This window comes from Panthera pardus, unplaced genomic scaffold, assembly GCF_024362965.1.
Source record: "Panthera pardus isolate Hobbes unplaced genomic scaffold, ASM2436296v1 HiC_scaffold_8, whole genome shotgun sequence".
Taxonomy (NCBI): domain Eukaryota; kingdom Metazoa; phylum Chordata; class Mammalia; order Carnivora; family Felidae; genus Panthera; species Panthera pardus.
In genome coordinates this window covers 57,615,601-57,630,524 of record NW_026527013.1, presented here as the reverse complement: position 1 = coordinate 57,630,524, position 14,924 = coordinate 57,615,601, and the positions used below count along the sequence as shown (strand labels likewise).

Below are 14,924 nucleotides of genomic sequence, written 5' to 3'. Positions count from 1 at the left end.
TAGGTTGCCTTTTAGTTTTGCTGATTGTTTCCTTCGCTGTGCAGAAGCTTTTTATTTTGATGAGGTCCCTATAGTTCATTTTCGCTTTGGTTTCCCTTGCCTCCAGAGACATGTTGAGTAAGAAGTTGCTGCGACCAAGGTCAAAGAGGTGTTTGCCTGCTTTCTCCTCAAGGATTTTGATGGCTTCCTGTCTTACTTTTAGGTCTTTCATCCATTTTGAGTTTATTTTTGTGTATGGTGTAAGAAAGTGGTCCAGGTTCATTCTTCTGCATGTCGCTGTCCAGTTTTCCCAACACTATTTGCTGAAGAGACTGTCTTTTTTCCATTGGATATTCTTTTCTGCTTTGTCAAAGATTAGTTGGCCATGCATTTGTGGGTCCATTTCTGGGTTCTCTATTCTGTTACATTGATCTGTGTGTCTGTTTTTATGCCAGTACCATACTGTCTTGATGATTACAGCTGTAACCTAGCTTGAATTCCAGAATTGGGATGCCTCCAGCTTTGGTTTTCTTTTTCAGGATTGCTTTGGCTATTCGGGGTCTTTTATGGTTCCAATACAAATTTTAAGATTGTTTGTTCTAGCTCTGTGAATGCTGGTGTTATTTTGAGAGGGATTGCATTGAATATGTAGATTGCTTTGGGTACCATCGATACTTTAATAATATTTGTTCTTCCAATTCGTGAGCATGGAATGCTTTTCCATTTCTTGTGTCTTCTTCAATTTCTTTCCTAAGCTTTCTATAGTTTTTAGTGTATAGATTTTTCACTTCTTGGGTTAGGTTTATTGTTAGGTATTTTATGGGTTTTGGTGTAAATGGGATCGATTCCTTGATTTCTCTTTCTGTTGCTTCATTATTGGTGTATAGAAATGCAACTGATTTCTGTATACTGATTTTATATATCCTGGGACTTTGCTGAATTCATGGATCAATTCTAGCAGGGTTTTTTTTTTTTTGGTGGGGTCTTTTGGGTTTTCCACGTAGAGTATCATGTCGTGTGTGAAGAGTGAAACTTTGACTTCTGCCTTGCCGACTTGGATGACTTTTATTTCTTTGTGTTGTCTGATTGCTGAGGCTAAGACTTCCGACACTATGTTGAATAACAGTTGTGAGAGTGGACATCTTTTTGTGTTCCTGACCTTTGGAGGGAAAGTTCTCAGTTTTTCCCCATTGAGGATGATATTAGCATTGGGTCTTTTGTATATGACTTTTATGATCTAGAGGTATGGTCTTTCTATCCCTGCTTTTTTGAGGGTTTTAATAAGAAAGTATGCTATATTTTGTCAGATGCTTTCTCTGAATCTACTGAGAGGATCATGTGGTTCTTATCCTTTCTTTTATTACTGTGATGTATCACATTGATTGATTCGTGGATATTGAACCAGCCCTGCATCCCAGGAATAAATTCCACTTGATTGTGGTAAATAATTCTTTTACTGTATTGGTGGATCTGGTTGGATAGTATCTTCTTGAGAATTTTGCATCTATGTTCATCATGGAAATTGGTCTGTAATTCTCCATTTTCGTGGGGTCTTTGTCTGGTTTTGGAATCAAGGTAATGCTGGCCTCGTAAAATGAGTTTAGAAGTTTTCCTTCCATTTCTATTTTTTTGGAACAACTTCAGAAGAATAGGTGTTAACTCTTCTCTAAATGTTCAGTAGAATAGGGACTTCTGGGTGGCTCAGTCACCCAGCATCTGACTTTGACTTAGGTCATGATCTGAAGATTTGTGGGTTTGAGCCCTTCGTCAGGCTCTGTGCTGGTGGCTTGGAGATTGGAGCCTGTTTCAGATTTTGTGTATCCGTCTCTCTCTGCCCTCCCCCACTTGTGCTCTGTCTCTCTCCCTCAAAAATAAATAAACATTAAAAAATGTTTTTTAGGGGCGCCTGGGTGACTCAGTCGGTTAAGCATCCGACTTTGGCTCAGGTCATGATCTCACAGCTCATGGGTTCAAGCCCCACGTCGGGCTCTGTGCTGACAGCTCAGAGCCTGGAGCCTGTTTCAGATTCTGTGTCTCCCTCTCTCTCTGCCCCTCCCCTGTTCATGCTGTGTCTCTCTCTGTCTCAAAAATAAATAAACGTTAAAAAAAAATTTTTTTTTAATGTTTTTTAATATTTGGTAGAATTCTCCTCGAAAGCCATCCTGCCCTGGACTCTTGTTTCCTGGGAGATTTTTGCTTACCAAATCAATTCCTTTACTGGTTGTGGGTCTGTTCAAATTTTCTATTTCTTCCTGTTTCAGTTTTGGTAGTTTATATGTTTCTAGGAATTTGTCCATTTCTTCCAGATTGCCCAATTTAATGGCTTATCATTGGTCATAATATTCTCTTATTATTGTTTGTGTTTCTGCAGTGTTGGTTGTCATCTCTCCTCTCTCTCATTCCTGATTTTATTTATTTGGGTCTTTTCAGTTTACTTTTTGATCAGTCTGGCTGGGGGCTTATCAATTTTGTTAATTCTTTCAAATAACCAGCTCCTGGTTTCATTGATCTATTCTACTTTTTTTTTTTTTTTTTGATATCATTGATTTCTGCTCTAATCTTTATTATTTCCCATCTTCTGCTGGTCTGGGGCTTTCCTTTGCTGTTCTTTTTCCAGCTCTTTAAAGTGTAAGGTTAGGTTGTGCATCTGAGACATTTCTTCCTTCTTTAGGAACACCTGGATTGCTCTATACTCCTCTCTTATGACTGCCTTTGCTGAATCCCAGAGGTTTTGGGTTGTCGTGTTTTCATTTTCATTGGCTTCCATGTACTTTTTAATTTCCTCTTTAATTTTTGGTTAACCCATTCATTCTTTAATAGGATGTTCTTTAACCTCCAAATATTCACGGTCTTAACAAATTTTTTCTTGTGTTTGATTTCAAGTTTAATGGCATTGTGGTCTCAAAATATGCAAGGTGTGATCTTGATCTTTTTGTACTCCTTGAGGGCTGATTTGTGTCCCAGTATGTGATCTATTCTGGAGAATGTTCCATATGTACTCAAGAAGAATGTTTATTCTGCTGCTTTAGGATGAAATGTTCTGAATGTATGTGTTAAGTCCATCTGGTCCAGTGTGTCATTCAAAACCATTGTTTCCTTGTGCTTAGATGATCTGTCGATTGTTGTAAGTGGGGTGTTGAAGTTGCCTACTAATATGGTATTATTGTCAATGAGTTTCTTTATGTTTGTGATTAATTGACTTATATATTTGGGTTCTTTCACACTGGGGGCATAAATATTTACAATTGTTAGATCTTGGTGGGTAGACCCCTTAATTATGATATAATGCCCTTCTTTAACTCTTGTTACAATCTTTATTTTAAAATCTAGTTTGCGTGATAAGGTGCCTGGGTGGCTCAGTCAGTTGAACATCTGACTTTGGCTCAGGTCATGATCTCGCGGTTGACAAGTTTGAGCCCCACGTCAGGCTCTGTGCTGACAGCTCAGAGCCTGGAGCCTGCTTCAGATTCTGTGTCTCCCTCTCTCTCTGCCCCTCCCTCACTCATGCTCTGTCTCTGTCTCAAAAATAAACATTAAAAAAAAATTTTTTTAATCTGGTTTGTCTGATATAAGTATGGCTACACTAGCTTTCTTTTGGAGACCATTAGCATGAACGATGGTTCTCCATCCCCTTACTTTCAATCAATTGGTGTCTTTAGGTCTAAAATGGTTCTCTTGTAAGCAGCATATAGATGGGTCTTGTTTTCTTATCCATTCCGATACCCTGTGTCTTTTGATTGGAGTGTTTAGTCCAATTGACATTTTTTTAAAGTTTATTATTTGAGAGAGAGAGAGACAGAGACAGAGCATGAGCGGGGGAGGGGCAGAGAGAGGGAGACACAGAATCTAAAGCAGCCTCCAGGCGCCAAGCTGTCAGAACAGAGCCTGACATGGGGCTCTAACCCACGAACTGCAAGGTCATGACCTGAGCAGAAGTCAGATCCTTAACCCACTGAGCCACCCAGACGCCCCAAGTCCAATTCACATTTAGAGTGAGTACTGAAAGGTATGAATTTAGTGCCATTGTGTTGCCTGTAGAGTTGGAGTTTCTGGTGATGTTCTCTGGTCCTTTCTATCTTTGTTGTTTTTGGTCTTTTTCGTTTTGTTTCATCTTTTCTCCACTCAAAGAGTCCCTCTTAAAATTTCTTGCAGGGCTGGTTTAGTGATCACAAAATCCTTTAGTTTTTGTTTGTCTGAGAAACTCTTTATCTCTCCTTCTATTTTGAATGACAGCTTTGGATAAAGAATTCTGAATAAAGAATTCTTGGCTGCATAATTTTCTTATTCAGCACATTGAATATATCCTGCCCCTCCTTTCTGGCCTGCCAGGTTTCTGTAGATAGGTCTGCTGCAAACCTGATCTGTCTTCCCTTATAGGTTAAGGGCTTCTTTTCCCTTGCTGCTTCCATAGTTCCTTCCTTGTGTGTATATTTTGCGAATTTGACTATGATATGCCTTGGTGATGGTTGGTTTTTGTTTAATAATCTACTGGGAGTTCTCTGTGCTTCTTGGATTTTGATGTCTGTGTCCTTCCCCAGAGTAGGAAAGTTTTCCACTGTAATTTGCTCACATAAACCTTCTGTCCCTTTTTCTCTCTCTTCATCTTCTGGGGCTCCTATGATTTGGATATTATTCCTTTTTAATAAATCACTGAGTTCTCTAAATCTTGTATCATGGTCTTTTGCATTAGTTCCCATCAGTTTTTCTGCTTCATTATTCTCCATAATTTTGTCTTCTATCACGGATTTACTATTCTGCTTCATCCATCCTTGCTGCCCTGGCATCCATTTGAGATTGCATCTCAGTTATAGCATTTTAATTTTGTCCTGACTAGATTTTACTTCTTATCTCCACAGAAAGGGATTCCGTTTTTTCCAACCCCAGCTAGTATTCTTATTATCATGATTCTAAATTGTAGTTCAGACATCTTGCTTATATCTGTGTTAAGCCCCTGGCTGTCATTTCTTCCTGTTCTGTCATTTGGGGTGAATTCCTTCATTTTGTCATTTTTGGAGGAAGAAAAAAATTGATAAAGTTAAAAATTAAAATTAAAAAATTAAAAACGACACAAAACAAATAAAGGAAGCTAGATCCTAGGTTTATTTTGGTATCCTTCTTGAAAGAAGCTTGATAGAATAGAGAAAAAAGGGGGAAGGGCACCTGGGTGACTCATTCAGTTGAGCATCTGACTTTGGCTCAGGTCATGATTTCACAGTTCGTGAGTTTCAGCCCTGCGTTGGACTCTGTGCTGACAGCTCAGAGCCTGGAGCCTGCTTTGGATTCTGTGTCTCCCTCTCTCTCTGCCCCTGCCCGGCTTGCACTCTGGTTCTCTCTTTCTCAAAAATAAACATTGAAAAAAAACAAAGAATAGAGGAAAAATGGAAAGAAAACAAAGAAAAAAAGGACTAAAAATTTTAAAAGTTAAAAGAATGTATAGAATAAAATAGATTAAAATGAAATAAAGTGAAATAGAATTAAAAATACAAACAAATTAAAAATATAGTAATAACACTTTTTAATTAAAAAGAAAAGAAGAAGATTGGGTGCCTGGTTGGCTTAGTCGGTTGGGTGTCCAACCCCCTCCTCTGCTTGCGCTTTCTCTCTCTCCCTCTCTCTGTCTCTCTCTCAAAAAGAAGCATTTAAAAAAAGAGACAGAGAAATAAAATTTTCTGTTTCTGTATCCAAGAAAAAGAAAAGAAAGAATGGGGCGGGGCACCTGGGTGGCTCAGTAGGTTAAGCGTCCAACTTCAGGTTGCGTCATGGTCTTGCAGTTCATGAGTTCGAGCCCCACATCGGGCTCTGTGCTGACAACTGTGTGTCTTCCTCTCTCTCTCTGCCCCTCCCCCATTCGTGCCCTGTCTCTGTCTGTCTCTCTCTCAAAAAAAAAAAAAAAAAAACACTAAAAAAAATTTTTTAAAAAAGAGGGGAGAAAACTTAAAAACAGAAGCAAAACAAAAACAAAAACAAAAACAAAAAACCACCAAAAACGAATAGATGAACCAGCAAACAGAGTGAAACAGGAATGAAGTTACATCCAGTTTCCCAGAGAATTCAAACTATGAAGCACTCTGTAGCCCATACACTAAGTAGGTGGAGAGACTTGTGCTGGTCCTCTAGGGGATATGCTTGGAGGGAGCAGTTGGGCCAGGCTTGGTATAGTGGCTCCCATTTTCCACTAGGTGACATTACTCAACTTCCTGGGGTGGATCAGCATGGTGCGCATGTGCTTGCGCATGTAGGCACGTGTGTGGGAGAGGTGAAAATGGCTTCACCCCGCTTCCTAGTCTCTGGCCCAGAAACCTTGTGCTCTCACTGACCGGCAATCAAGCACCCCTCCTTTGTCTCAGGTTTCCGTCTACTACCCGCCTCTACCCTGTCTGTGTCCAAGCCATGAGCCTGCCAGGCGGCACTCCCTCTAGCGTTTTATCTCAGACGGGGCTCTGTTTCAAAACCCCTCAGTTCAGAGACCTCCACGGCTTGTACCCGTGCTGATTCTGTGGGGGAGGGTCTCACTGAGCAATAACCAGTTCCCTCTTGCCCCCAGAAAACTTATGGGCAATCACGCAGCAGCAGAGGTTCGGAGATTATGGCAAATACAACATACATCCGGTGCCAGATTTCACTGTAATCTGGTGTCTTTGTTCCAATATCAGCAAACATGACTGCTCTCTGAGGTCTGTTGGGACCTTTGCCTGTGGGTAGACCCTATGGCCTCTACCAAATTCTCTCCAAATAGGGGAAATATTTCTCTCCAAATAGGGGAAATATTTCTCCCCGTGTGGCACACGGGCCCCTCAGACCTCGCAGGCCACTCCTGGAGATTCACCCTTCTTCCTCACCAGAGCACCACCAGGTTCTGAGCTCGGGAATTTCTGACTCTGTGCTCTTCTGTTTTTAGAATCCTGATGGTATTGAAACCCTCTCCTTTCTCCCCATCAGTGGTTTTGGGGAACAGATTTCTTGTCCAGTCTCTTGTGAGTGTTTTCACTCTTTCTCTTTCTCTCCAGCTATTTTCAGGGGAGTGCTTTCCCTGTACTCTCCAGGTGCACCCCACTCTCCCCCCTGCCCTTCTCTGTACCCTCTCTGAAAATACATCTCCCTACCCTCCACAGCTTTTCTCTCCCTCAGTTCATCTCTTCACACTGCATACCTACCAAGTTCTGTGGCTCAGGTTATGCAGATTATTGTGTTAATCCTCAGATCAATTTCCTAGTTGTGCAAAATGGTTTGGAGCTGATCTAGCTGCATTCCTTCCAGTGATGAGACAAGATGAGAAATTCCACAGTTTTTTCTTTTTTTCAATGTTTATTTATTTTTGAGAGAGAGAGAGAGAGAGAGAGAGAGAGAGTGGGTGAGTAGGGGAGGGGCAGGGAGAGAGGGGGACAGAGGATCCAAAGCAGGCTCTGTGCTGACAGCAGAGAGTCCGATGCAGGGCTCAAACTCACAAACTCTGAGATGATGATCTGAGCCAAAGTTGGATGCTTAACTGACTGAGCCACCAGGTGCCCCAATAAATAAATTAAAAAAAAAAAAAAAGACAGAATCAGGAATAAATGAAGGCTTTAGGAGAAAGGCAGGGGGAGGAAAGATCAATGGTGGATGATCTGAGGGCGACCCCCATGTTGGTAGGAACCTTGGAAGAGGTCATTGATGATCAAAGATGTGCCATTGTGTCTACATCTCTGGACTCAGAATACTATACCAGCATTCTTTCATTTGTAGACAACAGTCTGCTGGAACCCAACTGCTTGGTCCTGTTCAACCATAAAATGCATGGATGACATGGATCCCCTGGTCACCGCAATGAAGGTAGAAAAGCTCCTCCAGGAGACCTATGCTGTTATTGGCGGGTTGGACAACCAAAGCCAGAAAATTATGGAATCTGTGAGTTTACTTTTGCTCATCCTGAATATTATTTTTAAAAATGGGTATGAGGCCCCTGAGAGAGTCATCCTTTTTTTTTTTTTATCTGTATTTAAGGTTGAGAGAGAGAGACACGCAGGGTGCGAGTGGGAGAGGAACAGGGAGAGAGGGTGACAAAGAATCCGAAGCAGGCTCTAGGTTCTGAGCTATCAGCACAGAGCCTGATGTAGGGCTCGAAGTCACTAACCACAAGATCATGACCTGACCCAAAGTCGGATGCTTAACCGACTGAGCTACCCAGGTGCCCCTGTTCTTTATGCTTCACCTGGCACAGGTAAAACCTTACTAGCCAAAGCAGTAGCAAACCAAACCTTAGCCACTTTCTTGAGAGCAGCTGGCTCTGAATTACTCAGAAGTACCTAGGTGATGCACCCAAACTCATACAAGAATTGTTTCAAGTTGCTGAGGAACATGCACCATCCATCATTCTTATTGATGAAACTGATGTCATTAGGACAAAGAAAATATTACTCAAATTCTGGTGGTGAGAGAGAAATTCAGGAAACATTATTGGAACTGTGAAACCAGTTGGATGGATATGATTCAAGGGGAGACATGCAAATTACCATGGCCACAAACCTAGTAGGAAATTTGGATCCAGCAGTTATCAGACAGGGCCACATTGACAGGGAGAGCCAATTCCCTCTGACCAATGGAAGGACCAAGAAGTACGATTCATACAAGCAGAATGATGCTGACTGCTGCTCCCATAACCCCTAGATGACTTGATCATAGCTAATGACCTCCTTGGTGTTAACATTAAGGCAATCAGTACAGGAAGTAATCTGATGACCTTGAGAGAACATAGAATGAAAGTAACAAATGAAGACTAAAAAAAAAAAAAATCTAAGAATGTTTTTATGAAAAACAAGAAGGCACCCTTGAATGGCTCTATGTTTAATGAACCACAGTTGCCTTCAAATGAATGATTAAGAGTATTCCAGGGGCACCTGGGTGGCTCAGTCGGTTAAGCATCTGACTTCAGGTCAGGTCATGATCTCATGACTCTTGGGTTTGGGCCCCATGTTGGGCTCAGTGCTGACAGCTCAGAGCCTGGAGCCTGCTTCGGATTCTGTTTCCTCTCTCTGCCCCTCCCCGACTTGTGCTTTGTTCCTGTCTCTCAAAAATAAATAAACATTAAAAACCTTGTGGAAAAAAAAAAAAAAGGAGTTTTCCAGCCCCTCAGAGAGATATGACTAGGGACGTGTCCCAAAGGATACATATTCCAGTTTATCTTTCTTATTAGCAGAACATCCTGTGTACCTTTAAAAATGTTTTTTATTCAAGTATAATTAATGGACGGTATTATATTAATTTCAGGAGTATGATATAGTGAGTCAAAGTTCCTGTACATTATAGGGTGCCTGGGTGGCTCAGTCAGTTGCACGTCTGACTTTGGCTCAGGTCACGATCTCATGGTTCGTGAGTTTGAGCCCTGCATCGGGCTTGCTGCTGTCAGCGCAGAGCCTGCTTTGGATCCTCTGTTCCCCTCTCTCTTTGCCCTTCCCCCACTCACTCTTTCTCTCAAAAGTAAACATTAAAAAAATTCTATACATTTCTCAGTGCTCACCACATCAAGTGTACTCTTAGTATTCTTCACCTATCATCCTGTGTATCTACTTGAGCATGATGTATAGGATGCTCTTTGGGCTGCCTTCATCTTTTGGTCATGTGCAATGTTCTCTTTCAAATAAAGTGTGCCCTTTCTCAAAAAAAGAGAAGCCTGGGGCACCTGGATGGCTCAGCCGGTCAAACGTCCAACTTCAGCTCAGGTCATAATCTCATGGCTCATGGGTTCAAGCCCCACATTGGGCTCCGTGCTGACGGCTGGGAGCCTGGAGCCCGCTTCGGATTCTGTATCTCCCTCTCTCTCTGCCCCTCCCCTGCTCACGCTCTGTCTCTCTCTCAAAAATGAATATTTAAAAAAAAAAATTTAAGGGAGAGAAGACCAAGGCTTTTCAACAGTTTTATTTTAAGAAATCAACAGTTACCCAGGTTTCATCAGTCTTGTTGCTTTGTCATCTTTAAGGAGTTGTCATCATCTAAATAGTTTAAAACTGATTGCCAACACATCCAATTCTAGCCAGTAGAAAGAGAGAAAAGGAGGTACACTCCTTATTTTTAAGATATTGCTTAGAAGTTTTTCACCCATTGGCCACCCCTAAGTGGCTTTATTCTGAGCATTCAGATAAAAATTTGGGAATCCCATTACAACAAAAGAGACGCCAAGATATTTGCCTTCCTAAAGTTTATATTCTCTTTGGGGGACACAAGGGAAAAATAAGTAAGATGTCAAGCAGTGACAAATGCTAATAAGAAAACAAAAGCAGAGTAATCCTTCTTCAAGTTCTCCAGAAAGACCTCATTGAGAGGGGGGCATATAATCAGAGATCTGAAGGGAAGTGTGTTCCTGGAAAAAGGAATAGCTAGTATAAATTCTTTGAAGTGGGAATGTGCTTGGCATGTTTGAGGAATAGCATGGTGTGGGCAGTGTTCCTAGAATTTGTTCAAGTCAGGCAAGTGTAAACCAGATCAGGTAGAGCCCCGCAGACTAGGGTAAGAATGATTTTTAATTTGAATGAGATAAAAGAGCTCAGCAAATTTCTGTGTGACGTGATTGGGTTCTTTTATATATATTATAATTTTTTTTTAAGTTTATTTATTTATTTTGAGAGAGAGCCCACGTGAGCAGGGGAGGAGAAGAGAGAGAGGAAGAAGGAGAGAGAATCCAAAGCAGGGTCTGTACTGTCAGCACGGAGCCCGACTCGGGGATTGAACCCACGAACCATGAGACCACTACCTGAGCCGAAATGAAGAGTCCGATGCTCAACCGACTGAGCCACCCAGGCACTCCGGGTTTATATTTTTTAAAAGATCACTAATTTAGTGCATAATAAAATCTACACACTGTGGATCAAAGACTTAAATGTAAGAAGTAAAACTATAAAACTCTTAGTAGAAAATACAGGACAAGAGTTTCATGACAGTGGATTTGATGGTTTTATGGATATGAAACAAAAGGCACAAGCAACAAAAGAAAAAATAGACAAATTAGACTTCATCCAAATTTAAACATAGAATTACCATATGGTTCAGCAATCCCACTTATGGGTATATACCCAAAGAACTGAAAGCAGGTATTCACACAAATATTTGTACACCACTGTTCGTAACAGTATTATTCACAAGAGCCAAAAGATGGAAATAACTGAATTGTCCATCAGTGAATGAATGGATGAACAAAATTTAGCATATGCCTACAATATTATAGAATATTACTCATCCTTAAAAAGGAAGGAAATTCTGACACATGCTAGAACACCAATGAACCATGAGGGAAGTACACAAAGCAAAATGAGCCAAAAAGATGAAAGAACAAATATTTGTTACATTGGGAGGAAGAATTCCTCCTTTACCCTTCTAGGTTCTTTGGCTGGTAAGTTGATATAAAACAGGTTAACAGGAGGAAAACATTTAATGACATACACACAGAAGTCCCATCAGAATATGAGACCCAAAGACAAGACCATCAGATGAGGCTTACATGCCATACTGAATGAAGGAATGGGATAGGGACCTGGGGCTTCAAAGGGAAAGTGGGTGACAGGACAATAAGAAGAATGAATGTTTGCCCTGCCATCCAGATAGGTCTTTCAAGTAAAAATTTATCTCTAATAATAGCTCTCTTTCTGGGCCAGGTCCCCTATCTAAATTCTTTTAGGTGATTAGGGAGAACTGAAAGTTTTTCTTGAGTCTGCCTTCAGCTCAAAATAACCCACAAGACAAAATGACATATTTGGGGGTCACGTAATTTGCTCTTCCCCTCAGTTCCACCTTGGAAACTTCTCCAAGAAGTTTCACAATCCTGAAGTTGAGTTGGTAGATGGCTCCATCTCACTGAACCAGTCTCTTAGTCCTGAGAATAAGTCTGTTCAGTTAAACAGTTGTACTTCATTTCAGGAGGTGGTGATTCAGGTGGGATCCCAAAGTTAGGGCTATGGTGCAAGCAGTCAGGTATTTAACAGGCGGCATTTCTATGGAAACAAAAGAAAAACAATGACCAATGATTGGAGCAGACTGTTATCCCAGTTTCTGAGTTCTGAAGGCAGTAAGTCAGGAAGATTTCTAGATGCCTTGCTCAAAATATCTTCAGTTAGAGCCACTCTGATAGATTTTTCTGGTTTGTAGTTTGTCACTGGTGGTCTTTCTGAGGGGCCACACTGCAACAAGCATGAAGATTGTCCATACATGAGCAATTGTGGTGACTTCTCTGAAATTTATATCAAGTTGTCCAACTTTAGCTTGCATGGCTTTAGAAAAATGGCAGTTTTAGTTCTCAAGGATTCCATGTCAAAAGGGTGGGAGAAAAGCTGGAAACATTAGTCTGGAGATTTGTAGTCAAATATTGGAGGAAACTAGAAAAATTAGGATCCAGTCCAGTTTACAGATAGAAAACAAAATCTCAAAGAGAATTAACAGCAGTAGAATTTGATATCCACAAACGTGTGTTACTGAAACATAGTTTTTCTCTGTACAATCACCCCTATTTTTATCAAAGGCAATCACAACAAGGCTAATTCATCTGCAAATCAAGTCTAGTTTCAATCAACTTGGCCTCATTATTTACATAAGTGCATCAAGAATAGTGATTGATCATATAGGCTTTTTAAAATCTACTTTGCTGGAACTTTTCATAAGGAATCTCAGATTGGGGTCACCTGGGTGGCTCAGTCAGTTAAGCATCTGACTTTTGATTTTGGCTCACCTCATGATATCACAGCTCCATGGTATTGAGCCCTATGTCAGGCTCCATGCTGATGGCATGGAGCCTGCTTGGGATTCTCTCTCTCCCTGTCTCTCTGCTCCTCCCCTGCTCATATGTGCACTCTCTCTCTCAAAATAAATAAACAAACTTAAAGAAATAAAAATAAAAACAAAGGAATCTCATGTTGAGTTTTTCAAATCTTGAGGTTGGGCACCTGGGTGGCTTAGATGGTTAAGTGTCTGACTCTTGGTTTTAGCTCAGGTCATGATCTCACGGTGTGTGGGTTTGAGCCCCATGCCAGGCTCTGTTTAAAAAAAAACAACACGGTATATCAGTACATATCAGAATTTTATTAATTTCATACAATTTCTAGAATACTTTGTTAATAATATCAATAACATACAATATAATCTAGGAACGTTTATCATTACTTATTTGACAATCCTTCCCTTGTAAGTTAACATATCAAATAAGCCCAATTAGTGTACCAGCTCTCTTTTTATAAGGAGAGAACGAATCTTTTGAGATATTCCAGGGACCCTCTAGAAATTTTCAAAACTTAGTTTGAGGTCAAAAAAGATTTTATTGAGAATTTTATTTTGGAAACTTTGTCAAAAACATCGAATGGTTTGAATACTTGACCAAATAGGATCACAGATCACTATGAAACAATACTTAATTATTTATTCAACTGAAGTGACAAAAGATTTTAAGGACAAATACAAAAATGGTATGTAGTTATGAGAAAAACCAATGAAAGATCTGATAAAGCACAGAAAATTATTTTGATAAAACACAGAATCTCTGCTTTCTAGGCAGATTATTATAAAAGGTAAAGAAACTTCTTTTGCAGTCTGTTACCAAAAACAAATAAAAAGTCCAAGAAAACTTTGCCCTTTTAAAAGTGAGAAACCCAATTCTAATTTTGCACCAGCTTACTTTTGATATTAAAACTCACTTAACTTGGGGCAGCTGGGTGGCTCAGTCGGTTAAGCATCTGAGTTCGGCTTAGGTCATGGTCTCGCAGTCAGTGAGTTCGAGCCCCGAGTCAGGCTCTGTGCTGTCAGCTCAGAGCCTGGAGCCTGCTTCGGATTCTGTGCCTCCCTCTGTCTCTGCCCCTCCCCCACTCACACTCTGTCTCTCTCTCCCTCAAGAATAAATACACATTAAAAGAAAAGAAATTTAGAATTTTTAACACTTAGAAATCTTCATTTCTTGTGAGAACTAAGAGTAAGCACTAATGAATTGTATTAGACCAGCATTGTTTAGATTGGCAAATTTATGAATATGTTTCATAATCTATAGAAACATATGCTTCTTTTCTTTTAATGTTTATTTATTTATTTTGGAGACAGAAAGAATGGGCAGGGGAGAGACAGGGAGAGAGGGAGACGGAGAAACCCAAGCAGGCTCCGTACTGTCAGCGCAGAGCCCAACACAGGGCTGGGAACCACAAACCGCAGGATCATGACCTGAAAAACCCAAGTCGCACGCTCAACCAACTGAGCCACCCACGTGCCCCTAGAAAAACATGTGCTTCTTCACAGTATAATGTCAACATTACACAACACATGTTTACCAAAAGACCCAAATATCTTTAGTTCCTCCATAATACTATTTTAAAAACTCAGCTGAGTAAGATTTGAACATCTAATTGGCAAGATTCATGAGTAGAGCAGCATCCAACAAGGTATATAAAATGGAAGGCTTTTGTAGGCAGAAGAGACAATTAATATTTGATATTTTGTCTTATTTGGAAATGACCTAGATATTTAATGACTATACATCATTTGATTGAACTTAGCAAAACCTCTAAAGTTTTAAGTTACCAACAAGATTTGGAGGAACTCTTTAAATAGACAAACAATAAAACATAAATATTGTTGAAAAGTTCATTTATAAATGTTTATCTTATATCTATGTAATTCACTTGTTCTTAACAATTATGTTTAGACTACTTGGGAAAATTTCCTGAGACATTAAACAGCTAGCCATCATCGTAAGTTATCTTTTTTGCTGACAAATTCTGTACTAGAGGTTACTTGAGCTCATTTGACTTTTGGTAAACCTAGGTAGAATAAAAGTCTTATATTTTATGCTGATAGCTATGAAGATACGCCTATTTTGATTAAACCAACAAACTTAAACTAGCTTTAATACCAAATATTTTTCCAGGGGTGCCTGGGTGGCTCAGTTGTTTAAGCGACCAGCTCTGGATTTGGGCTAAGGTCATGATCTCACAGTTTGTGGGATCAAG

The 14,924-nt window shown here is 40.2% G+C and overlaps 1 pseudogene; it reads left to right on the top strand.

The window, feature by feature from the left end:
* Positions 1-7,598: 7,598 nt before the first annotated feature.
* Positions 7,599-8,840, top strand: LOC109256021 (26S proteasome regulatory subunit 4-like; annotated as a pseudogene).
* The last annotated feature ends 6,084 nt before the right edge of the window (positions 8,841-14,924 follow it).